The following is a 27301-nucleotide window of genomic DNA, read 5'->3' on the forward strand; positions in this document are numbered from 1 at the left end:
TCTGCCCCTGAGCTGGAGAGCAGAGGACAATGGGGTTGGGGGATGGTGTAGGGCTTCTCCTGTCTCAGTGTTAGGGAACTTGAGGGGACCACTCCCATGTAATCCTCAGCAAACTCTGAGAATTAGAAATTCACATCCCCATTCTGGATGTAGGAAATTAGGGCTCAAAGAGGCTGTGTGCCTTATTCAAACTCATACAACTAGGGAGCAGCAGAGCTGGGGCTGGAGTCCAGCTGGTGTGACCTCAGTGTCTTGGCACTTCCCCTAAGCCACACTGCCAGTAATTCATGCAGCCCAGCGGGGCACGCTCCAAGATTCTGCCACGGAAGTAGAAGAGCCAAACAGTGTGGATTTTTCACTGCTGTGGAAATAAAACACCCCCCCCCCCACGCCCGCTTCTTTTTTTTTCAAGGAATAGAGGTGGTAATGAAAGAAGCCAGGAAAGGGGAGTCCTTGCCCACCATCCTTCCCTAGGGCAGGTCCGGAAGGCAGGACTAGCTCAAGCTTTCCCGCAGGCTCCGCCCACGGAAACACCTGGGTCCAGGGAGGTTCTGTTCAGCCAGTGTGACCTTGGACAACTGTGGTCTTTCCTCCCCAGAGGGCTGGGAGGCAGCCCTGGCCTGGAGCAAAGGATGGAGGCAGAAGGTGAAAAAGCCAAGGGTCTGAGTAAGCGTGAGGTGGCAGGGGCCACTGGACCTAGGAACACAGGTGGGGCTGCTCCATGGGGACCAGTAGAGGAGTTTGGATGGGATCTTGGCTGCCCGAGCTCTGGGGCAGTGGTGTTCACAGGGACCGGACAGGAACCCCTGCAGATAGCAGATGCAGCCACGGGGTCTCAAGGGGCACTTCGTGTCTAAAAGGGCCCAGTGTCCATGGTACTCTTTCCTAGAGCTATTGTCCCTGGGGTGCACCAGGCATCACGCTAACCCTCCCTACAGGAGGAAAGCACAAGGTGCCCTCTCGCCTTGAGGGATGTGAGACCTCCCAGGTTATAAACAAAGGAGAGGATTAATCAAAGCACCCCAAGCCCTTAGGGCATAAAGGTTTCCAGAACCTACACACATTTCTGTTGAAGGGTGAAGCATGGCCTTGGGAACGTGGAATCTGGGCTTAGGCTGGGAAATTCTCGATCCAGATGCCATAGAGAAGAGTGTGGTGGTCAGAGTAGTAACGATTTTTGTTTAAGACTTCTAACCCCCAGATTTAACTCTAAGGTTCTTGGGACTGTCATGTTTTATGAGAATACACTGAAAGAAAAATACAGATAAAACTTTTATGTGATGTCTTTCATATTTGTGTGCGTGTTATTCAATAATATGATTAAATTTTTTTTATCAAATTATATCAAAAATTATTTATTCCAGATATAGACAATCTTCTTATTTCATTTCAAAATGTTTGGATTTTCTATCTACCATTTCAAATATGCTGCCTGTGCACCAGGCTTTTCTTAAGTGAAATTTATCCTTTCTCTTTCATTAAATACATAGAAAAATTTGATCATAACAGCCAAAGAAATTAATGGAATTATTTCTTTAATTGTTTCCCCAAACCAACAAGAGAGTTCAAAGAAGTGGGTGTGTTTTTTTTTATCATACTTTTTTTTTATCATACTTCTCATTTTAATAGATCAAATAATTATATTGGGTCAAAATCATGCAAATATTGATCTATTTTTAGGGAACTATCTTCCATCATTTATTCCAAAATTTGTTTTCCAGTAGATTTTATGATATTCCTTGAAATGCATGTTGCTTTTCTGATAGAAATTTAAGTCTGGTTTGGTAAGGCCAACTTGTCTGGTAGGCCAACTTGTGTGAGAGATATTTTTCAAGGGTTGGTGAGCTAAATTTGCAGCTTCTAGGTATTATGAAACAGATTTAAAGCTGGTGATAAAAAAGCATTTTATTAAAAATACTGTGTGACAAAGGTTTCATTAAATTAAACTAACCCTATCTGAAAATAATGGGTTGAATCAGGTGTCTCTAAGGGAAAAAGTGCCAGGTCTGATTAATAGTCATTTCATAAGTCCTAACAGAACCCTTTTGGTGTGCTTTCCAGAAAATGGCAAAGTGAATAATCCGGAAGATTGGGTAGCCATGCTTTGGCAGGAGGCATAGTTTCCAGGTTTCTCTTCTCATGCTGACTCCAAGGCAGGATTTCTGGAGTCAGTGGCACTATTTAAATTCTTTTTCTCTCCATATCTTCCCACCCCCACCCCACCACACCCCATGGATTTGTGGATTCCATAGGTTACATGGGAGTATGATGCCGACACATTCCAATTCCATTCTTTTTTTTTTTTTAAAAGATTTTATTTATTTATTTGACAGAGAGAGATCACAAGTAGGCAGAGAGGCAGGCAGAGAGAGAGAGGAGGAAGCAGTCTCCCTGCTGAGGAGAGAGCCCGACTCAGGACTCGATCCCAGGACCCTGAGATCATGACCTGAGCCGAAGGCAGCGGCTTAACCCACTGAGCCACCCAGGGGCCCTCCAATTCCATTCTTGACCCTTACATCAGAGAGCTATTGCAGGGGACATTCAGAGCTTCGTTGGTCTGCCTAGAATACACCCTCCCTTCTTCTGAGTGTGCTTTTTCTCTACCTCCAACCATGTGTATAGGTTGCTAATGATCAAAAACCCTTTGCAGCTCCTCCATCAAGAAGTGAAGTCTGTTTCCTTCTTTTTATTTTAATTTATATTTTACTTAGTTAACACATAAGGCAATATTAGTTTCAGGAGTATAATTCAGTGATGCATCACTCACACACAACACCCAGTGCTCATCACAACAAGAGCCCTCCTTAATCCCCATCGCCCATTCAGCACCGCCCCCCGCCGCCACCTCCCTTCCTCAATCCTGGGTTTGTTCTCAATCACTACGTGTCACTTATGGCATGTTTCCCCCCCTCCTTTTCTTCTTTTCCCCCCTCACACGTGTGTGAGGCCATCCAAGACAGTCCTGGTCCAGCTGGGCTGTCCACTAACTGATGCTGTGTAGGTGAGCCCAGATGAGACCTGCAGAGAAAACCAGCCCCAAACTACTGATGCATGGAGCTGTGAACTGCTGAGTGTCGTTTTAAGCCACTAAGTTTAGGGATGATTTGTTAGCTGTTGCTGAGAAATCTGTTCACAAAAATTTGTGCTCCCATTCCATACTGTGGGCTTGCTACTGAGTGGCCACTCAGCCAGGGATGACATTCTCCAGCTTCCTCTGCACTCAGGAATGCCCCCGTCCCCAGCTCTCACGAGCAGAGTGTGAGCAGAAATGATGCGTAAGACTTCTGGGCTGAAGATTTAGAAGTTGATGGGGCTTCTCAACTGGGGAGAAGTGATGGGGCTGGCCCTAAGGGATGGTGAAACCACAAGGTCCAGTGAGCATGAGTTTCTGGTCACCATGTGCACTTCCTTTTTTTTTTTTTTTTAAATAGATTTTATTTATTTGTCAGAGAGAGAGAGAGAGAGAGAGAGAGAATGAACCCAAGCAGCAGACATGGGAGAGGGAGAAGCAGGCTCCTTGCTGAGCAAGGAGCTTGATGTGGGACTTGATTCCAGGACCCTGGGATTATGAGTTGAGCCAAAGGCAGACACTTAACGGACTGAGCCACCCGGGCAGGGCATCCTGACAAGTGAACTTCCATGTGTGTTGAGACTTTGCAAGTCTGGGATATGTTTATTAGAGCCAGTCACTAAGGCAAGAGCCCACAATTACAAATTACTGTGTTGGACACTGTTTCAAGCATGTCCCGTTTGTGACTCCACTTCGTCCTCCCTACACCCTGCAAGGTAATACTATTTATTAGCCTCACATTGACAAAGGAGGGAGCTGGGACTCCGAGAGGTGAGGCGACTCTTCCAAGGGTGCATATCTAGAATCAAGCGGGGCTGGGGTTTGACCCAGAGAACACAGTCCTGACCAGGACACTCGGGTCCTGATCCCTGTGCTGTCACCGATTCACTGCAGAATCTCAGAGCACCCCCCTTCTCTCTGGCGCCCCGTTCTCTCAGCTAGAAGATGGATACAGGGAGTGAGGAGGCTAAACTCTGTGCGTTCTCTTCCATAGTTCCCACATGGGGCGTCTTAGGATTTGCAGATTTAAAATGGTGACATGGGCAAAGGTGAGTCAAGCCGTGAGGGGGACTCCAAGCAGAGCAGGAGTGAGAGCCTCTGCTTCTCAAGCCCCTGGAGGTCTGCTCTGTTCTCCCAACTCTAGCGTGTAGTCGGGGGTTGGGGGGTGTGGAGGGGGACCGCCACTGCTGGGGGCTGACTTGGTGAGCCCAGGGCTGCAGCTGCTGTGATACCCAGAAGACAGGAGGACATGTGTGTGTCACGGGCACAGGGATATCTCTCGAGTGAATCCCAGCCCCGCGTGCCCCTCCTCAGCTCTCCTGGAAACGTCCTACCCAGCATGGACCCTGGTTCCTGTTGGTTGGGGAGGCCCTAATGGAGAGGCTGGCCGGGTCAATGCAGTGCCTTCGAGTGTGGGAGTTGCAGACAACAGCCCAAGGAAGCCGGAAGGGCAGGAAGTATACTGCCTTCCCCCTCCATGAGGCAAACGGGGAAACCAAAGTCCAGAGAGGCTCAATGAGTCACCCAAAACCGTCCAGTAAGTTGCCGGCTGGACCTAGGGCCCAGCTTTGGCTGCTGGCCCCAGGCCATTTTCCATCATCACACCATCTGCTAGGTTTGGGCTGGGGCTGGCAAATTGGTGCCATCGAACTGTGTTTTCGTTCAAGTTTCTAGTGTAGAGAAGAATTTTGCAAGTATAGCTGGAAGAAGCCCTTACTTTTGGGAAATCCCATAAAAAATGATTCATGGCTGGAGAGAATGCCCTTGTAGGTGACCGGGAGGACACAGGTGCCTTCAGCCACCCTTGTCTCTGTTCAGTCCGACCCCTGACATGCTGATAGCAGGTCTGGACTCTGCTCCTGACCTAGAGAGTCACCAGCTCTATGATGCAGTGAGGAGCCTCCATTTCCTTATCTTCCAGAGTGTGGGGGGTAGACTAAGTGGTCTCTAAGGTTTCTGTGATCCTGTTCCTGAAGAAAGGGGAAAGATATTCTGGGAATTCAAATTGTTTTCTTCTTAGCAAACTTTGAAGTCCAACATTTCCAGAAGGAACCTGACACGGAAAGAAGGAGTATGAATATGCGGCTGTAATTACATAACACATACAGAAGGGAGAAAAACTGTCCTAGACCCCAGGATGGAGGCTGGGCTATATTCCTGACTCCTGTATTTCTCGGTTTTTCTCTCAGATTTTGCTTCTTTAACTTGGTCCTAGCTCAGTCATGACTGATTGAACATCTAGGACCTTCCCTAGACACATTCAGAAACAGGATCTCAGGCGGCTTCCTTTGTGCTCTGGTTAGCCTTGTTCTCCGGAGTCCCTTTGCCTCTGTCCAGAAGGACATGTAAGCTGGGTCCCAGTATCCACAGGCTTCATGTGGTGGAGACTCAGCGCAGGAGGGTGCTGTACCTGGGGAGGAATTTGACTAGACGAGGTCCTGAGTCACCTGGACTCTAGACGACTCAGATCCGAGGAGCTTTGCCTCAGCCATATTAGTCAGGATCTTCCCGTTGAATGTGACAGAAACCCAACTCACACTTGCTTAAAAGTAAAGAGAAATTCTTGGTCCAGGAAATTGGGAAAGACAGGGTGGAGCGGACATGGGGCATGACCGGCGGGAGGGCTCAGCCATGTTGTCTGCTCTCTTTGGCCAAGGCTCAATTATTTCTCTCCTTATGACTCGTCTTCATTCTCTTCTACTCTGGGTAGGGATATTTTGTGATGGGGGAGGGGGAGAGGAAGAGGCAGGCTGCAGAGTGCCTAGCGGGATTCACTCCTGGAAGAAAGTGATCTCAGTGTAGACAAAACCCAGGGAAGGCTCTGATTGGCTGCCTTAGACCACGTGCCCACCGGTGGGCCCAACACCGTATCCAGGCAAGGTTAGCGCCACAAGCGACTGCCACGGGCAGTCAAGTAGAATCATGGGGAATGAGTCTCCCGGGAGGGGCGGTTTTGTAGATGAGGGAGGATGTTATTATCTGGGAGTGGGTCAGAGGGATATTGTGGGAGAGACCAGAACCACAGGCACTGCTGAGGACATTGTACCAGGCAGTGTCCAGAAAGGGGAACAGAGAGAATTCAACAGAGAGGCCTGTGAGGCATAAAGCTGTTAAGCCCGTGAGGGGGCACCTCCCACGGTAGAGGAGAGGCAGCTACGGTGGGAAGCCGCCACCGTTCCTGTGGCTGTGCGAGCAAAGGGGACACTGAGAAACCGGGAGGAGGCGCCCTGCAGAGCGGACACTCAGCTTGGTAGAGGGAGGACGCAGGTGCCAGGGCCCCATCCCTCCGAGCAGGGGGTGCCAGCCAGCTGATGACAGCGTCTCTTGGGGGGCAAGGTGGGGTGAAAACGGTATCGCCAGGGTTGGAAAAGCTGCAAATGGGATTCAGCCGCTGTTTGGGGCTTCCGGTGTTCCGGGGGAAGAAGAGTTGAAGGGAAGGCACGTGCAGAAACAGGAAGCCCACAGGAAGCAGAGGGGGAACAAACAGGAAAGAGCGGGGGGGCGGGGGGGGCGGGGTCGGTCTCTAGCGTCCCCCTGTCGGCGGAGCCTAGCAGAGCCAGCGGCCCATGGGCCCTGTGCTTGCACAGGGATCCGGGGACCTGCGCGCACGTGTGTGTGTGTGTGTGTGTGTGTGTGTGTGTGTGTGTGTGTGTTTTCCTCTCAGGGCCTGGCCCCGCGCCTTCCTGGGTAGAGCTGCTCTGGCAAGCGAGGGTTATGCTGAAATGGGCCCTGGCAGGAGGCTGCCTAGGGGTAGTGTGTCCCGGGCAACTCCGCAGCCCTCCCTGCCCAGCCCTCGGACGGAGCTCTATCTTAGGGTGGAGGGAAGGGTGGATTCTCGGCTCTTGCTGGAGCCCTGAGTGGGACCAGCAGCAAGGGGGTGTTGAACACTGGACTGTGAGCAGCCCGGGCCAGGGTCTGCCTTGGCCGGGTTGATGCGACCACCCCCAATCCTCATCCTCACCTACTTTCTAACAAGATCAACTGTCTGGCCCCAGGCTCACAGCTCAGAGGCCAAGTGGCTTTAAGCACATTATTGGACCGTTCTCAGCCAGCCTCAGTTTCCCCAGAATACCCCCTTCAGCTCTTTAGTCCCCATACCCGGAGATAGGAAGAGACCCCCAGTCCCTTCCATCTCATGGCCTTCCCCTCCACCTGCTCCTTGCAGGACTGATAACTTAGCATAATCATTCATCATAATTACACCTTGAAAAGCTGTCTGGCTCAGGAAAAAGGAAGATCCAAGACAACTGGGACTTGCTGGGTAGAGTGACGGCACCCTGGCGGGATGATGCAGGATCTCCTGGCAGGACGAGTGGGAGTGGGAGGGGAGAGGCTGCTAGGAGGGAGAAGGGGCTCTGCCCCTGCCTAAAGAAAGCCGAGCAGATGACTTCCATCCTCGGGCTCTCAGTGATCTCCAGATGAGTGGAGAGTGTAAGCAGGACTCTGCAGGGGAAGGCCTGGGCCTCCCACTGCTGCAGGGCGAACAGCAGGGGGACAGCTCCGGTGGGGGCGGGCGGGGATTAGGGACCCGCAAGGACTTAATGCAGCCGTGGGTTCAATACAGAGAGAGCATTCTGACATGAAATGGTACCTTTTAGCTCCATTCTGGTGTTTACAGTACCCTGGCCTGGATTAAATGTTTTTCTGTACAAGTTTATCTTCTTCATTAACCTTGGGTTCTTTCAAGGTAGGGGCCATGTCTCATTTTTCTCTGGTGGTGCTGTGCCTGGGAACTTTGTGGGGTGTATCTGGAGACCACAGTCAAGGCAGGGCGAATGTGAGGGGAGCCTGCCGTGGCAGTATGGCCTAGGTCGTAGGGGAGCCCCTGGGCGGTGAGCGGAGTGAAGCAGCAGCAGGGGTGGTGGCAGACGTGACATTTCCCAGTGAGAGGCCTTGGTAGGCAGGTGGGAGAGATCAAAGCAGTGAGCCCTGTTTCCCAACCAGAGAAGATCAACAAAGAGCCCAGTGCCCCCCAGGGAAGGCTAATTGGGTTCTGTGGACTGATGGGGGTCAGTCTTGAGGGAAGAGTCCAGGGCCTGACAACTTTTTAGAAACTAGGGCTGGGGTGGGAAATGACATGCAGCCCAGACAGCGCCTGACTCCCGCCAACTGCTCACCTGTCCGTCCATCCATCCATCCCTCTCAGTACCGGTGGAGAAGTAAGCTAAAGCTACTCAAATCCAAAACAGATAAAGAATGCAGTGGTTAAGAAGTTACAAATCCTCCATTCCACTGAAGATGAAATTTCCAAACTTCATGCAAAGAGAAATGGAATCATTAAAAAAAATCATTAGAAAGTATATAACTAATATGTTATTTTCTCACAGATTTTAAAAGCATGTTTACATATTTATAGTAATACAAGGTTAAAAGTTTTAGAAAACATGTACAGACAGACATTAGAGAGAGGGAAAGATGGGGGGGGCATTTTCAGAGCAGAAAGGACCCCCTAGAGATCATTCAGTACCTCTGGTTTTACGGCCCAGGAAAGCGAGACTCAGAAAGGGAGAGTATCTTATCCAAAGTCACACAGCTGACTGGTAGGTCAGTACAGTAGGTCAGTGGTGGCTGGTCCTCCTAAGAATTAGGTTAAGACTTGTCCTACTTGCCCTGGATGTGTCAGACCAGCTGTGCAGGTGGGACTTGTTGAGGGGTTCTGAGGAATAGTGATTCTGGAAGATTCTCTGGGCTGGGGCCTGAGGAAGGGAGGTGGGCCAACTGGCTAAGAGGTGCGGAAGGGTGAAGGCACAGCAGACACCAGTGAACATCTGATGGGTAGAAGCAGAGGCTCCTGCTCTCAGCTACTCGTACTTCAGCGTAGCCAGGGAAGGGGACATGAGTTTCCCTGGGTCCTGAACGTTTGATGACAGGGAGTGACAAGGGATCTCAGGTTCCTGCGCTCATTACTGAGGCTGCTTTAATAAAGAACATGGGCTGAAGGGGAAATTATCCTGCTTGTGCAGCCTGTCACCTACTTCCATTTAGCTTCTAGAACAGGCTGCAGCCCTTAATATGTTTCTGGATCCATCTCCTGCACTAGATTAGGAGCCCTTTCAGGTTGGAGGGAGTGTGTGTGTCGCAAGGGGAGAGGTCTGCCCCAGGTTGGGGGGCATCGTGTCACTGGCCCTGTGTAGAACTGCCGTGCATGGCGACAGGAAGAAGTAGATTGGCTTTTGGTCAGTTCTGCCACTGTTTAACGTGCTCTGCAGACAATGCACCTCCTTCCTTTTGTACCCATGGGGGACGGGGTCTACTCTCACTGTCCCAGAACCCCCTTGATGGATCTCCGTGGGGTTGTCTGCTGACTGCAGGGCTGGGTCCCACGGCCAGCCCTGCACGAAGGGGTAGCTGGGACAGCAGATGTTTCTCATTCCCAGCCTCTTCAGTGGATGGTGACAAGGGAGAGAACTGCCATGCCGCTGTGTCCTTCAGCCCTGTCCCCATGCATCAGCCCTAAGAGCTGGATGTCCAGGTCCAGTGGTAGCCCAGCCTCTTGGAAGTTTTCTCACCATCAGTAGAGACCCCTGGCCCCTACCACAGCCAGCTGTATTAGACAGTTGTTGCCAGAACCCCCACCCCACCCCGGCAGAGTCAAGGGGTGCAGGTCCTGGGAAGGCAGACCCCATGGAGGTGAGGCGTGAAGTCATGTTTTCTGGATGGGCTCTGACTGGAGGCTCTGATTCTGCATATGGATCTCTTTAGTGGGTGGTAATTCTAACTTTAATTCAAAATGTTTGAAAGAGGTCAAAATTAGCCTAAAAATCTCATCCAAAATAGTTACAACGAAAAAGTTGCAACAGAAAAGTTGGTATTTTGTTGTTGCTGTTGAAATGTACTTTTCTATGTATCTTATCATCAGTTACTAAAAACTTCACTTTCCCCACTTGCAATGCTAAATATGCCTGTTGAATATTCCAGTAAATAAACTATATTAATTTGGCGAAGGAGTTGCTCGGTAAGTTGATTTCCGCAAATCAGCTCTCTGTGAACTGGCATCTTCTGGGTTGACCTAGACTCACCTTCTGGATGGGGGTGGGGCCTGGAGTTACTGAGTCAGGGTCCCTGGGGGGTGAGATTAGACACTGTGTCTAGGAAGTGGAGGGGGGACCAAGGGCCGGGATGAGTGCCAGAGTCAGCCTGGCTGAGGCGAACTTGCCCTTTAACTTCCCAAGGCTCTCATGGGAGAAAGTCATAAAAGGAGACACTTTGGTGATGCTTGATCTTGATGCACCAACAGCCGGGAGGGGTTCAGAAGCCAGAGGGTCTTTTCCTCCTCAGAAAGAAAAGGACTGATGCTTAAGAGCCTGGTGAAGACTATTTGCTTTGTAAGGTGGGAGAGACCTCCAGGTACTAGCAAAGGCTGGAGGAGAAGAAGGGGAGGCAGCCACACGCATTTACTGTGGCCGGGCTGGGGGAGGGGAAGGTATGAAACTCCACACCTGTGGCTCTGCTAAGTAGGACTCCTGGAGCAGCCGTGGGTGGGTGGAAGAAAGGGGGTTACGGAGCAGGAAAACCCCAACTTTAAGCATCGTATCCAAAGGACCCATCACATCCGGTCTTTGTAGAATCTCAATACTGTATGCAAAGATACTGCCGGGCTTGTTTAGTTTGCAAAGGATCACAAAGTGTTAGGTGTGCCTGGGAGTGAGCCCGCTGGGGCGCAGTCATAAGTTAAAGAGGATACTTGGCCAGTTTTAGAGCGTTGCTAAATTGGCCCATTTCTAAAAACAAAATCCGTATTTGTGGATGGACTTGATCATTAATTACAGTGCTGCCTGCTGATCTGCACGACTGCTTGAGGACAGCATAAGACCTATTTAATCACTGTTGACATTTTTCTAAGTGTAGTGTTGGCAGAGGCTGGAAGTTTTATAAATATTATTTTGTAGGTAAGAGGATTCTTCAGGTGGGGGGTAGGAAGCGGTTTAGCGTGTAAAGACTCCCTGAGCAGGGTTAAGGTGTGCTATCCTGGGCTAGGAAGGATTTTATTAAATGGCCCTGTCTCAGGAGAGGCAGCAGATCCAGGGGCCTCTTGAGACAGGCTCACGGTGGTGGGTGGGTGTCTGCGGCTACTGTGTCTTGGCCAGGCCTGAGATCCTGACGGGTTCAGGTGGCTCTCACCCTTGGCTTTTGCCCTGGCTTCTTGTGGTGTCTTTTCATAGCTTCCCTCAGTCCTGGCCCTAACCAGGAAGCACCCACATACCCTGGGCCCTCCGCCAAAAAGGGAAACCCTCCAGAACATCTCTGGGCATATATGGGCAATAAATAGGTCTGAGCTATTTTAACAATTTCACACCAGGCAGGAAAGGCTAGTTTTGTGGAGAAATACATCACACTGGAAGAAAACCGGTGTTCTTAAATACACAGATTTGCTCTGAGAATGGTTCCTGGAGTGGCCCCATTGCCCACACAGTGGGATTTACTGGGTTCTCAAAATAGAGAAGAAACATGTCGACTGTCAGTGGGCATATTATCTCTCTATTGCTGCTTAGCAAATCCCCCAGACCTTAGGGGCTTACAGCATCCAACATCACTTAATATCGCTTGGGTTTTCCCTGGGTCCAGAAGCCCAGAGCAGGCTGGCTGGGCAGTTCAGGCTCAGGGGCTGTCCTGAGGTTGCAGCCAGATGTGGGGCAGGGTCCCAGCGATCTAAAGGCTTGTCCGAGGCCAGAAGCTCTGATTGTTGCTTTGGCGCCTGCAGGGGCTTCTCGAACAACGAGCATATTTTGCTGGAGATCCATCGGGGCCCAGCATCTGTTTCAGGTTCTCACACATCAGCCCAACCCAGGTGGCTGTCATCTACTATAATGTAAGTGTCCCACTGCATGGGAGTTAATGATAAAGGAGACAGTCGCAGGAAAAGAAGCATCATATTTGGCTCGTCAGACTTCTTAATTGCAACAGTAGAAAGCCCTTTGGTTAACTTAAGCTCCGAAGAAACTCAGGAGCTTAGAAAACAGTCTGGAAGAGAGAAGATGAGGAGTGGTAGTTTCATAGCCAAACTGCAGCCCAAAACCAGGCTGGTTGGGGAAGAGGCTGTTGTCACATCTACCGGGAAGCACAAAGCCAAGCTGGCATCCCCGCCACCCCACGGCCACTGCCATCCTAGGACACCAAGTGCTCACTGCTGCTGGCTCTGCCACCCCTGCTGCCTTCCTGGGCACTGGAGGTCATGGCCACAGACCCTGCCTTTGCCAGGATGCTTTTTGTGTTGACCCACTTGTTTTTCATCATCAGACCCTGGCTCATGTCTGGGGTCTGAACCATGTGCGCCTGTCCTAGCTGGAAGGGAGGCCAGAAAGACACCAATCTGACCTTTTTGGCTCCAAAGTGGGAGGAAGGCTCTGCTTCATATCAAGACTCATAAGGTGGTAAATTCACAAGTGTGGACAGGGTTCCAGATGCTGGGCCTTTAATACAATAATAACAACAACAAGCAGACAAATGCTTTCTTCATTTCCTGCCTAAAGAATGCCATTAAAAAAAAAAAAAAAAAAAGAACCAAAAACCTGGAAAGCATGTGAAACGTTGACCTGTGCTGCCTTGTCCAAAGATCAAAGGAATGTCTACAAAAAAGGTCCAATGAAAAGTAACATCAAAGCGAAAAGAAATATTTACAACTCTATAATAAAAAGACAATCAATTCAAAATTGGGAAAAGGATTTGAATAGACATTCCTCCAAAGAAGATACACATGGCCAATAAGCACATGCAAAGATGGGCAGTGTCATTAGCCATCAGAGAAATGAAATCAAAAGTACAATGAAATAGCACTTTGCACCCCCTAGGATTGCTATAATCAAAAGATAATGACAAGTGTTGGTGCGGATGTAGAGAAATGGGAACCCTCATCCTTTGCTAGTGAGAATGTAAAATTATGCAAACATTCTGGGAAGCAGTCTGACTGTTCTTCAAATGGTTAAACACAGAGTTACCATAAGATCCAGCAGTTCTAGTCCTGGGTGAGACTCAAGAGAAGTGAAAACACATGCCCACACAAAATCTTAATGCGATCGTTTGTAACATCATTATTCATAATAGCCCCAAAGTAGAAACAATCCAAATGGCCATCAACTGATGAATGGAGAAACAAAATGTGACATGCACATACAGTGGAAAAATAGTCATAAAAAGCAATGAAGCTCTCTTATGTACAATGCAGATGTACTTTAAAATCATTATGTTAAGTTGAAAGAAGCTGGCCACAAAAGACCATCCATTATATGATTTCAGTCCAGAGTAGGCAAATCGGTAGAGAAGTAAGAGATTTGTGATTGCTCAGGGCTGGCAAGAGGTTGGGAGTCTGGGGTGGGGGTGGGTCGGGGGTGGGTGGTGCGCGACAACTTAAGTGTACAGGGTTTCTTCTTGATAGGATGAAAATGTTCTAAATTGTGGCAATGGTTGCATATGTCTGTGACTATACTAAATATCTTCAAGTTGTACGTTTTAAATGAATAGGTTGCATGGTATACAAATTATATCTCAATAGAGCTGTTCTTAAAGAGAAATACTTGCTCATTACAGGAAAGTCAAAGGAAGGGAACGTGAAATTCTACTCAATGTTATCATTTTGGGGTATTTCACCTTCACCCTTTCTAGGCAAATTTTTTAAAAAAATTATTTTATGTATTTTTGAGGATGGTACGTATTTAATTTTATTCTGTTTTTTTGTTAAATGTGAATGTTTTCCACATCTTTTTCATTCTTGATAAACATCATTTTAATGATCATACCATGTATTTCATGGAACGGATGTTTTGATGCTTCTTAAACAGCCCCTACTGTTAGGTATTCTGTTTTCTCATGATCATAAATATGCTTTGATGAACATCTTTATTCATGAAGTTGATTTGGATTTTAAGATTGTTCCTTAGGATAGGTTCAAATGGTGAGATTATTGGGTTAAAGAGTTTGAATACTTTTAAGACATTTGATGCTTAGCACCAACTTGCTATGCAGAAGAAATATACCAATTTGCCTCTCAGAGAAAAAAAAAAATCCCATGCCTCATTCCCCTATGTCTTAAACTAGGCACTCTTTTCCTCTGATCCCCTATTTTATTCTTGGAAATGGATTTTCACTGTAATAAATGTAGTCAATACTAGCATTTTCCCCTCATCTGGGCCCCTGAGTTGATTGCTATGTGGGAAACATTTAGGACAACATATTGGATTATTTAAAGGCATAAATGCATTAAACAGCACAGGAAAGGAGGTTGCAGCAACAAAATTTGGAAGCTGAGAAGCAACTAGACGAGTGTTAACTTACTTAGCAGTACATTAAAGCTGAATGCTAAGTCAGTAGTGGGGAAACTTAAGAAACAAAACAGTCTGGGGATTTTGTGTGGCACTTAGGAGAAGGGGCACCTAATTCTGAAAGTTAGAGCAAGGTAACACTGAAGAGAGGAAGACTGGTTACAAATTGACTTAAAAAGTAAATAGATGTCAAGATCCCTCCCTCACTCCATGCAGCCTGACACCTGTCTATTCTCACCCCTCCTGAAAACTGTAGTTTATCTCTGGAAAGGGTAACACAGAGGGTCTGGGCTGGAGATCCCCAGGCCCAGCTGCAGGCTGGGGTGCTGTACTGAAAACAACAGGAGGATGGGAAAGTTTAGGTGGAGAATCTAAGTCACTCCAGCCTCTTTCCCTTGCTTGGCTCCCAAAAAATGGCAGCCAGTTGTATACCCTCCAGGCAGAAGGCTAGTGAATCTTCTCCAGGATCTGATCAAGAGAAAAATCCTTAAATATAAGGATAGAAGGAATTTTCCATGAAATGGCTTAGCCAGATCATCTTGTAGTGAAGCTGACAGCCAGCAAGCCACACACACACTCAGTACTTTTGGTCAATATATTCTTGCTTCACCGTTAGCACTCCAGGATCAGAAGTCAAGGACTCTTTAATCCTCCCACTAAGAAACATGGTCTATTTCACAAGTCATTGAGGGCTCTTTGTAAAGTTTATTTATTTATACTTTATTGGTATCTCACACATTAATTATTAAGTTAATTTCTACATTTTGGTCTTATTTTTGTTGTCATATAGAAAGGAAACATCCCTCCATGTATTTCCCAACTGGTTATTGGGTATGTATGTGTGAAAGGTATTGTTTGTTGTTTTTTTTTTTTTGTATTTATTTTGTATTCCACTGCTTTATTGAGCTTTTTTATGTGTGCTAAAAAATTTCAGGTGAATCTTTGATTCTGTGTGTTGACAATCACACCATCTGCATGTTATGGTAACTGTGTCTCCTCTTCCTTTTCTATGGCTATACTCCTTATCTGAGTCATATGCACTGGCCCCCAATTTTAAGAGTCTTAACTAATAGCAATGATAACCAACATTCCTGTCTGTCCTTGACTTTAGAAAGATTGCTTCTAAGTGTCTTGCCATGAGGGATTGTGCTTAAAGTTGGTTTAAGAAAGATATTCTTTATTATATAAAGGGAATATTCTTTTTTCAGAAATTGATGTGAATTTTTTGAAGGTCTTAACACTTACTGATACACGCATGTAGTTTTTCCTTTGATTTACTATCAATGCTGCATATTTACTATGCTATGCTGAATAAATTAAATTAATAACATTCCTTCAGTAACTGTCTTCTGAAGGGATCAGTTAGATATAGTGGCAGAATCATAAGAGGACAGAGGCCTTCTGGATGTCCATCTTCAACAGACACCCCTTCAGGCTTTCCGTTGCTGACTAATTCTGCCTCCCCCAGTAGTCCCTGGAGACCCCCACAGGATGGAAAGGTCATTCTAATCTCTTATATTCAAAATGTGGCCCAGGGACCAGCAGCTTGAGCCTGCTGAATAATCGGAGTTTATTCAAAATGCAGAATCTCAGACCCCATCCCAGACCTACTGAACCAGGATCTGACATTTAACAAGAACCCCCAGAAGATTCATGTTACCATGAAAGTCTTGGAAACATGGTATGCAGTGGTACAATGGCTTCTCCCAGTTTTTCTCATTGGCAGTCTTCTATGCCAATCCCAGACCTGGTAAAAGAAGTCCTATGGTGTTTGTGTGTGTGTAAGAGAGAGAGAGACAGATGGAAAGAGAGGCAGAGATATAGAACAGGCCAGCGAATTGCACCCATGAACATAAGCCTTTTCAGCATCCCTGGGCAATTCTCATATGAAATTTTGCACCTGCATGTAAGTCAAGCTCTCAGTGTCCGTGGGCTGGGGAGGGGAGTGCCCTGAGGTAGTATGGGGAGAGCAGAACAGAGTAAAAGAGAGAGTTTCCTAGGAAGGCCACCTGGTGGTTTGCTTCAACTGACTGCAGATGTTGGCCCCTAAAGGGCCTGAATTGTAGGGGAGGGGATGTTGGCTGGTTAATTATCTCCAGACCTGATGGTTAGCAGCTTCTGGAGGCCAGATTCCCTCTAGTTTTTTTGGGATGCTGAATCTGGTTAAGAAGACTTAGGCATCATGACTCTGTGTGCATGCATGGGTCTTCTGTGGAAAGTGTCCCAGCTTTAGGGGGTGGGGGGTAGCAAGGACAAATCAGGAAGTCCTGGAGGAAGCTCACTGTGAGCTCCAGAAGAGGAGTTAGTGATGAAGCAAAGATGTCCTTAACATGAATTCCAGCTTCAGGATGGTGTCATCATCTCCCCACACACAATCGATTTCCCGTGCTTCTCCAGGGAACTCCAAATGGAACCAGGGAAAATGAAACCAGCAGAGCGGAGTGCACAGCTGTCTTTCCTACTGACACTTAAGATTCGTCTGAGCAAGAGTGATAATGCAGAACATCTTTTTATCTCTGGAATATAGATTGGGTCAACTTCAAAGAAGCTTGCATATCAAAAGCATTTTGCTATTAAATTTTTACAAGTGAGACCAGAACCCATAACTTAAGACAGTGCTAGAGAGAGTGACTTGATGGTACAGCTCTGAAAGGACCAGAGGGGGAAAGACCAAAGAGTGTGATTAAATAGTGACTTTTTTAGACAGGAGAGGAATGGAGGCACAGGAGAAGCAGTCCTGCTGATAGGTCATGGACCTGGGAAAGAATCTTTGAAGAAGTAAATGAGAATGAGAATAACATTTATTAAACCTCTACCACTGGCCAGCCCCTGTGCCAAGTGCTCTATAGCCATATTTCTCTGTCTTTAGCATGCTCAGGAATTAGTTAAGAGACAAGAGTTGTGCTTCAAGGGCAGATCAGCTGGACTGTGGAGGTCACACCCAAATACACCACACTGTCTTGTGATCCCCCATAAAGTAAAGCTAATTTTAATGTGCTTATAATCACTGAGGATCTAGTTTAAATGAAGATTCTGATTCAGAACATCTGGGGTGAGTCCTAAGAATCCACATGTCTAACCAGTTCCCAGGTAGTGCTGATACCGCTGGTCCATGGGCCCCAGTTGCAAAAGCAAGACCTTAGAGATAGTCTGTTCTAGTGATTTGCAACCTCAAAGGCACACAAGCTTTATCTGGGGTTCCCAGGCCTGTGTGATTTTTAGAAGCTCTCTAATTCGTTCTGATATTCTAGGATTGAGAATTGCTAACCTGGCTCCTGGGTCTCATTCACAGTGTGGGCATGGAGATGGTGTGTAGGTGGGGAGAGGATATGACTCATAACAGAGCCATCTTTGGAGTTGTTTCAAACTGTGGGGTATGTGGATCTGTGGATGTGTACAGTTTCTAAACTATACACGCTCCCCTGTCGTGAGATTCAGTGTGTTTTCTAAACACACACCCTCTATCTACTTTCTCTTGACACAGAGGGAGACTAAAGTCATTAGTAAGGGCCAGTTAGTCTTGGGAGAATCAGACATAATTCAAGAGATCAGTAAAAGTATTTTTTTAAAAATAGTAATTAGTGTCTTCGGAGCGATCTAGAGGATATCAAGAGTAGATGTGTTTCCCAGATGTGAAAAGTTATCAGAAAATAAGAACAAAGATATTTTAGAAATTCAAAGCAAGACTGATGAAATAACAAAAATCTAGTGGGATAGCTGAATAATGTAACAGACAAGACTGAGGAGCAAATTGGTGATTTGGAATGGAAGTCTCCAGAATATAGAGCGGACATACAAAGAGATAAAATATCAGAGAAAAGTCAAGAGACAGGGGAGACAGATAGGGGTTTTAACAGAAAATGGACTTTAAAAAAAAAATAAGGAAGCATTTTCTCAGCTGAAGAAAGCAGGAGTCTTCAGACTAAAATAGTCCACAGAATGTCAAGAAGGATTTATAAAGACCAATATTCAGACACATTCTTATGAAATGACAGAACTTTAAGGGTACAGAAAAAAATGCACAAAACCTTATAAAGCAAGGAATGATTGGTACCTTGAAAAATAACAAGATGCAGACTGACATGAGATTTCTTCTTATCAGCTATCCTGGATGCTAGAAGCCCGAAGTGTAGTGTCCTCAAAGTTCTGAGGGAAAACGGTTTTTAGTATTGAATGTAGAATTTTATACCTTGCCAAACTGTCAACAAGAGGGAGTACACAGAATAGTCATTTTCAGGGAGAGAAGCAATTATAAGCTTACTCTACTAGCTTCTTACAGCTGCTGTAGCAAATTACCACAAACTTGGTGGCTTAAAACCAGAAAAATTTACTCTCACTGTTCTGAATGACAGAATTTTGAAATCAGTTATCATTGGGCTGAACAAGATGTTGGCAGGGCAGCACCCTGTGTGGAAGCTCTAGGGGAGAGGCCATTCTTGCCTCTTCAAGCTTTTGGTGGTAACTGGCATCTGTTGGTATGTAACTGGAAATCATCTTTGTCTCTCCCACTCAGTGTCTGTGTGAGAACTCTCCATCCACTCTTCTCTTATAAAGACACCTACGATTGCATTTAGGACCCATTTGGATAATCCAGGATAGTCGCCCCATCTCACAATCCTTAATTACAACCACAGAGACCCCTGTTTGGCCATATAAGGTCACATTCATAGGTTCTAGGGATGGAGATGTGGATCTCTTTTACTAGTTACCAGTCATACACAGGAAATGAAAACGACTCTAGCAGAACTAAAAAAGAATCTAAAAAGAGGATGAGGGGTGCCTTGGTGGCTCAGATTAAAACCTCTGCCTTCAGCTCAGGTCATGGTCTCAGGATCCTGGGATCGAGCCCTGCATCGGGCTCTCTGCTCAGCGGGGAGCCTGCTTCCCCTTCTCTCTCTGCCTGCCTCTCTGCCTGCTTGTGATCTCTCTCTCTTGAAATAAATTTAAAAAGTCTTAAAGAAAATAAAAAGAGGATGACATGAGAGACAAAAAGAAACTTAAAAAAGGAGAAATAAAGTACGTTGGAAATGACCCAGAAAAAGCGAGGAGAGCTGAAACAGAACTCTGAGCCTCTGTTAGATTCTATTCCATGGAAAAGCCTCCTTCAAATGTCAAGGATATCATGGCATGAATTACTTTTCCTCTTCCGTGTGGATCCAGTCATATTATTTGGATCTGCAGGGAATAGTGCTCATAGTCACAATGTTGTTCATTGGTTTTCAACCTTTAGGATTACATTATGGACAAAATGTAGAACGCCTACAAGTACAAATGTATAAACCTTGAAATTGTAAATATGTGTATAAGAAAATTGAGAGTTCGTGAGAGAGAGGTAGAAAGAAGAGGTTCACTGGTTTCTTCAATGTTCATGGTGGGGAGTTCATGAATGAGACAGCTTTTTAAGGTATATTATTTACAATAATGTAACAGGAACTGCTAAAAGAACTTTAAAAAGTAATATAAGTAACAGGGTGGGAGGTCAAAGTGTGTGATGAGGCGAGAGGCAGAGACGTATCCCTAACCCTCTGCTCAGGGCCGGAGCCAAATCAAGGTCTAGTGGCGCTTTCAAATTTTGCAATGGAAATTGCCACAGGAAATTAAAGAGGAACTTCTAACAGAAGTGTCCTCTGGGGAGCGACATTGGGTTTGGAAGAAGATAGACGGGGGGAGATTTTACATTTTGCTTTAGATGTTCTTTTGCTATTTTGATTATTTTAAACTAGGTCCATGGCTGAAATTTACAGTTAAAAACAACAACAACAACAACAAGTTCAATAACACAACTAAATATAACACTTGAAAACAAAACAGGTGGCCTGAGAGATCCCAAGTCTTTGGCCATGTGGTGTGTTTCAGTCCTTCCAAAGGGCACAGGACAGTAATGTCCAGAGGCAAGAAAGGAGAAGAGTGTGGTGTGAATTCACGTCCCCTGGGGGATGGGGGAGAGGCACGGGAGGCAGGTATGTGCAGAGAAAAGAAGCCCTATGGGGACTGAGAGCCTTCAGCAAAAATATGGAGGCTGCCATGAAGCCAGAGGGCACGGATTTATTTTCTGAGGCCTCAAAGGTTGGAATGAGGACCATGTGGGATCTTTAGGAAGACATCAGCTCTCTGTAAGGAGCACAGAGACCAAATGAGTGCCCTCAGTAGGTAGTGAGTTCCCCGTCACTGGAGGTGTTCTAGATCACTATTTAGAAGGTGTGCCTAGAGGGGCAGCACAAAAGACAGAAAGAGCATGCACTTGGCAAGAGAAGGCTGGGAGGCTAGTGCTTGTCATTGTTCTGCAGTGCCGATGTGACACTGAGCAAGGAAAACACCTTCGCCTCTGAGCCCCGCTTCCCACCTGCAGACAGGATTAATAACCGGGAGCTCGTCCTGTTGTTCCAAAGGCTTACGTGAAATAAGCACTACATGGGAAAACCAGCCGGTGGCATGCCTGACATTTAGTAAGTGTTGGCTAAATGGCAGATGGCATTATGGAGGGCATGGGATGACACATAAGAGAGAATGAGTCAGATCACCTGTACATGATTCCCAGCGTTTGGTAGCCGAGACTGGGCCCGCACACTGAGCTCAGAAGGCACGGTGTGAAATCCAGAGCGCCGAGCCCTGAGCCTCCCATTCCTCCTCTACTGAGTGGACCACCAAGCCAGGTCTGAGTTGGCCTCTTTCCCACCTGGCCAACAGGAGTCTGAGGAAATTCTGGATACTACTGCGAGTCAGGGATCATCTGAAAAGAAGGGGCTCCTTTGCCAGGAGGGTGACAACATGATCTGGGGTACCCCTTCAAAGAAGGGGTGGGAGAAAGCTCAGAAAGGTACTCTGACTTAAGACCTCAGAAACTCTTGGGCAAGAACACCCCTGCAGGTGGTGAGCTAGCATGTGGCAGCTAGCCCCTTGTCTGCATCCCTGGAAGAGGCAGACTTCCATTCCAGCCTGCGTCCCTCTTGCCCTCTGCCCCAGCGGGCAGCGTGCAGGGTCCCCAGGGTCATGATGGCACATTCTCAGCCATGGGCGTCATGGCACAGCCCTGATGGATTCTCTAGCCCAGACATTCAGGCAGACGCCTTGTTCTCCCAGAGCCATGACCGTGAGCCATTTATAAAGGCAGCTTCCACATAATCATGCCATCACCCCTGCAGGGGTGCGACCTGCCACACAGCCAGAAACCTACCCTGCACACCCTCTGCCCTGCAGCCGACCTCCCACTGGAAGAGGAGATGAGATGTTTTATTTTTCTTCTAAAGGATTTAACTGTGAGTGGTCCTGTTCCAAAGAGTCCCTTTCCCCACACAGGAAGACAATGCTGTCTTTGTCAAGGCAAGGTCCCTGGTTCTAGGACCTGAGGTGTTCAGCCAGGATCCAGCCCATTTGCTGAAGCCTTGGGTTTGGCCATGCCTGCCAAGGGCAGGCCTTGGGCATGTCACCACAAGAGGTTCTGGGGGACCCAAGGAGCATCAGTGTCCTCTAACCTGATCCACTCATGAGCAAAATCTTCTTTAAAAAACATCAGTAGAACCCTGGTGACAGAGAATGTCCCCTCACTTACTGTCACTCCCTGGGAGCCAGAGGTGGTTCAGCAGATGTTGGATGACCCTGACTGCCTCGAGGGAAGGGAGAAAACATGCCTGCCAAAATTGAAGGAAGCTGGGAGGCTTTCCGTTTGTCCCCTTCTTGTCATTTTCACATACTCATGTGTGTGTTTGAGCTACAAGAACTTGGGGGATTTACATGTAGGGATTTTCCCCGAGGGGCTCCTTCTCATGAAGGATAGGGTGGACAGGGAATTCGCTTTCCGCATCCTGCTGTTTGCCAACACCCCTTCCCGCCAGAGTTCAAGTCCGATGGCCCTCCCTAAGGGGTAGTGTGACACATGTGGGTCTCGTGGCTGCTACCAGCTGGTGGGGGTGGGGTTCTGGAGGGCAGAAATCTTATCACTGGGTGCCCTCCCTCCACCCCCACCAAAAACTAATGCAACAGCTGACATGTAGTTTACCGAATAAGGATTAGTAAGTAACAAATGAACATACATCCCATTTTCACCGTCGTGTGAGACACAAGGACAGGGAATCCCAAAGGCGGCTGCGGGGGCAGGTGAATGGCTGGTGCTCTGAGGCCAAGCCTAAGAGTATGGTGAACAGTGCAGGCTCCGGACTAGGCAAGCCTGGGCTTAACTCCTGGTCTACACTCCATAGCCATGTGACCTTGGCCATGATACTGAACCGCCCTGAGCCTCCGTGGTAGGCCTCTGCAAGGTAGGTCGCCTAACAGCTGAGAGATAAAGCAGGAAGTGCAGGTAAAATGCTGAGCATGGCGTCCGACTCCCAGGGAGTGGGGACCAGTGCCGCTGGGGGGTGTGGTGGGATTTGGGCATGCATGGGCATGCACACACACGCGCACACTCGTGGTTTCCAAAATGCTTCAGTAAAGGAGTTAGGATAAACAATTATTACTAAAAGACGTTTAACTAATTACTTGTTAGTGTCATTCAGGCCACCAAGTCCCTTAAAAGAGAGGGTGAGGTGCTGAGAGGTGAGCAGCTGCACCTGGGAATCAAGTGGGGAAGCTTGAATCAGGGCTTGTGTCCCCCCTCACCCCACCCTCCTCTCCTCACACACTCGTATCTGCCCACACCAGAGCTAGGATGACAGTCAGGCTGCTAGTAAGAGAACCGAAGGGTGAGTCCACAGCTACACTGTGCCGTGTAGAGCTGACTACAGGAATGAACCATGTCCCCATAGACCCATTTGAACTTGAGTTGGTGTGGTCTTTGGGGACTACAGAAAGAGGCCTGGGAGTGGCTGATCAGAGCATGAGGGACTAACGACAGGGGTGGGGCCTCAGACCAAAGGTCTGAGCTAGCCCAGCCTGGGAATCAGCACGCCGAGTGTGGTGAAGGGAAAAACTGGGAAAAGTAAGCAACAGATTCTAGTGTTGAGGCTGAAAATCATGGCATGTGGCTATTTTTCCCATGGTGCCTTGCTGACTGCACCGACTACTCTGCTACAGCCCGATTTTAGGCCCTCCCCTCCTCCCCCCACCGGATGGACAGCACCCTCCTAACTGGTCTCCTTGCCTCCAGACAGGGCCCTCAGCCCACGTGGCAGCACTCCCAGCTAGGAATCCTATTCTCACGGACCTGGCCTAAGCACTCCCAGATCTTTGGGCCTCAATGGGCCCCATCTCCTTCAAGGGAACTCAGGAAATGGTTTTCCAGTGAATGCATGAATCAGTTCATGAACAGGTGATGGGTACCAGTCCAGTGATGCACACAAAGGTGGGGGTTTGGCCCTAAGATGTCAGGGAGCCAGGAGAGCCTGTAGGCAGGGACGAATAGAACCACAGCTGTTTACAACGAGAAGCCGAAGGGAGAGGAGGAGGGCCTTGAGTCAGGAGATCTGGGTTCTGATCCCTTGCCCTGTGATGGGTGTCAGAGGATGGCCTCTGTCCCCTTCTCTGTCCGGCGTGCTCTGTTTTATGAGCTCCTTCCCTGTGTAGCTTCTCGGCCCGTGCCGAGAATCCCTGGGGACGTTGCTTGTCAGTCTTGTGACAATCCAAGCCAAATAGTCTAAGAAACAGAGGCTGAAGAAACCCCAACCAACCTCGCCCACATACACACATTTCCGCGGAGGTGCAGCAAGCTCACGTGCCCCAGGGTGGCCCCTTTCCTGGCACAGATCAGGCAGGCCTTTCTCACATGCCTGGGCTCAGCTGAGCCAAGGCCACGATAACAAGGTTAAAAGGGGAAGAAGCTTCTTCCTCCTTTTCAGCGAATACTACAGGAAAACTTGCTTATAATCCTCTTCTTTCCCAGGGCTGGGCTGGAGCGTGGCAGCCAGACTGTTGCCCAAGCCCAGGGCCGGCCATTTTGTTGGGAGAGGATGAGCAAGAGCAGGAGGTGGGCAAGGACTGGGCATCTCCATCCGGGGCCTCTCGGGCCTCCCCCACATCTCCCTGTATGGAGACCTGCTAGGGTAATGGACTTATTTGAGTGCCTACGAAGGACAGAAGCTGAGCTGAGAGCCCCCTGACCCAGACAGACCTCTACCAACGGTTGCCAGGGATCTATTCCCGTATCGTTATATTATGTAAGCATGCTGGTTTGGTCTTCAAGATTTCCAAAGCCCGACACATTCAGAGCATATCAAACACTAGTCTTTCACAGCTCAGTTAATGACATATACAGTTTATATAAAATCAGCACACATGATGTACTGACGTTAAAGTGGTGTGTTTGGAATCATAATTATCCCAGAAATACAAAACAGCATCACACACATACTAAGCGTTTGTTCAATAAATACAAGACCTCACAAATATTTTTGAAAGGAAAGTGCAGAAAGAGGACGCTCCCAGAAGGGAGGCTGCGTGGTGTCCAGAGAGATGCCACAGCGACATTAGGCCCTGGGTTAGCAGGACCGTCCATGATGGGGTCTGAGCAGAGGGAGAGGGACACAGGCAGGAGGGCCCAACAGCGGTGACAGCAGGGCAGCCAACAAGCCCGCCAACAGAAGGCAAGTTAGAGGAAGTGGAGGAAGGAACGTCGAATTCAGCAGAAGGTGAGACTGGTTATCTGAGTGTTCGCTGTACACTAGGCCCTCTGCTGAATGTTTCCAGGCATTTCCCACTTTCATGCTCAACCACCTCTGAGAGCGGTGATGTCGCTGTCACCGCCCCTTCTATGTGCCAGTGAAGAAACTGGTGCTCAGGGAGCTGAAGTAGCTTCTGAGCTCACAGGAGGCTGGACTGACTCCAAAGCCGCCATGACTGATGGCTGAGCCCACGGTCTCCTCCAGGTACGAGGCGTCAGAGCCCTTTCTTTCCTTCTGTCTTGCTCCAAAGCATGTCCTCCGTGAAGCGGTTTTTTGGAGAAGAAGGCAAACATTCGTAATGTGTGTTTATTTATATATTTGTGCCAAAATAATAAAGATTTGCATCTATATAAAGCATACTTGACTGGAATTGCTTGAGGAAACTGCCCCTGACCTCTGTAGCTAGAGCCCTGGGGCCATGTCTCAACTCCCGGCCGAGTACCTAGGAAAGATGGTTCTCCTTTATAGCATCAGCCTTGGAAGCCAAACCAAAAAGCGATAGCAAGGTACCCTGGCTGTTAGAATTCATAATTACACAGGCATTTAAAAAATTTTAAATTATACTTTGGAGCTTAATCCCTTATCGTATATATCATTTCCACAAACTTTTCACATTCAGTAGCTTGCCTTTTTTTCTTTTTTCTTTTTGTCTTGTTGATGGCTTTCTTCACTTTTTATTTTGGTGTAGTCCAGATAGTTTATTTTTGCTTTTGTTTCCCTTGCCTCGGGAGACGTATCTAGAAAAATGTTCCCACGGCTGATGTTGAGGACCTTATTGCCTATGCTTTCTTCTACGAGTTTTATGGTTTCTAGTCTCACATAGGTCTTTAATCCATTTTGAGTTTATTTTTCTGTATGGTGTAAGAAAGTGGTCCAGCTCCCCCCCCCCCCACCATTCTCAACATCAAAAAAACCACAATAATCTGATTAAAAATCAGTGGAGGCACTCTAGAAAATAGCAGACAGGTTCCTCAAAACGTTAAGAATAGAACTACCCTATGACCCAGCAATTGCACTACTGGGTATTTATCTAAAGAATACAAAAATAGTGATCTGAAGGGGCACATGCACCCCAGTGTTTATAGCAGCAATGTCCACAATAGCCAAACCATGCAAAGAGCCCAGATATCCACAGACAGATGAATGGGTCAAGCAGGTATGATATATATATACAACTGAATATTACTCAGTCATCAAAAAAATGAAATCTTGCCATTTGCAACCACATGGCTGGAACTAGAGGGTATTATGCTGAGCAAAGTAAGTCAGTCAGAGAAAAACAAATATCATATGATTTCACTCATATGTGGAATTATTTTAAAAAAGATTTTATTTACTTATTTGAGAGAGAGAATGAGAGAGTTCATGAGAGGGGAGAAGGTCAGAGGGAGAAGCCGACTCTCCATGGAGCTGGGAGCCCGATGTGGAACTTGATCCCAGGATTCCAGGATCATGACCTGAGCCGAAGGCAGTCACTCAACCAACTAAACCACCCAGGCGCCCCTCATATGTGGAATTTAAGAAACAAAACAGGCATATAGGGGAAGGAAAAATAAAACAAGATGAAATCAGAGAGGGAGACAAACCTTGAGGATATTATGCTAAGCAAAATAAATCAAAGACAAATACTGTATGATCTCAGTTATAGTATACATGGACTCCGAACACAGAAACAAACAAGTAAATAAGAAACAAAACAGGACGCCTGGGTGGCTCAGTTGGTTGGACGACTGCCTTCGGCTCAGGTCATGATCCTGGAGTCCCGGGATCGAGTGCCGCATCAGACTCCCAGCTCCACGGGGAGTCTGCTTCTCCCTCTGACCTTCTCCTCGTTCATGCTCTCTCTCACTGTCTCTCTTTCAAGTAAATAAATAAAATATTAAAAAAAAAAAAAAAAAAAAGAAACAAAACAAAAACCCCAGGTTCATAGAATCAGAGAGCACATTGGTGGTTGCCTGAGTCAAGGAGTGGGGGGTGGGCAAAATGTGTGAAGGGAGTCAAAAGGTACAAACTTCCAGTTATAAAGTAAATAAACCTGGCGATATCAGGTACAGCAGGGTGACTATAGTTAATAATACTGTATTGCACATTTGAACATTGCCAAGAGAGTAAATCTCAAAAATTCTCATCACAAGAAAAAAAAAGCTCTGTAATCATACATGACAACAGATGTTAACTGGATTTACTATGGTGACCACTTTGCAATGTATACAAATATTGAATCATTCTGTATACCTGAAACTAATATAATACCATATGTCAATTATTTAAAAAAATAAGAAGAAATAAAGAAAGTTAAAATGAAGCCATAGGATGGATCCTAATCCAGTTGGACCAGAGTCCTTATAAGAAGAGGACATCTGGACACAGGGACACGAGGAAAG

Source organism: Mustela erminea, chromosome 1, assembly GCF_009829155.1.
Source record: "Mustela erminea isolate mMusErm1 chromosome 1, mMusErm1.Pri, whole genome shotgun sequence".
NCBI classification, from domain to species: domain Eukaryota; kingdom Metazoa; phylum Chordata; class Mammalia; order Carnivora; family Mustelidae; genus Mustela; species Mustela erminea.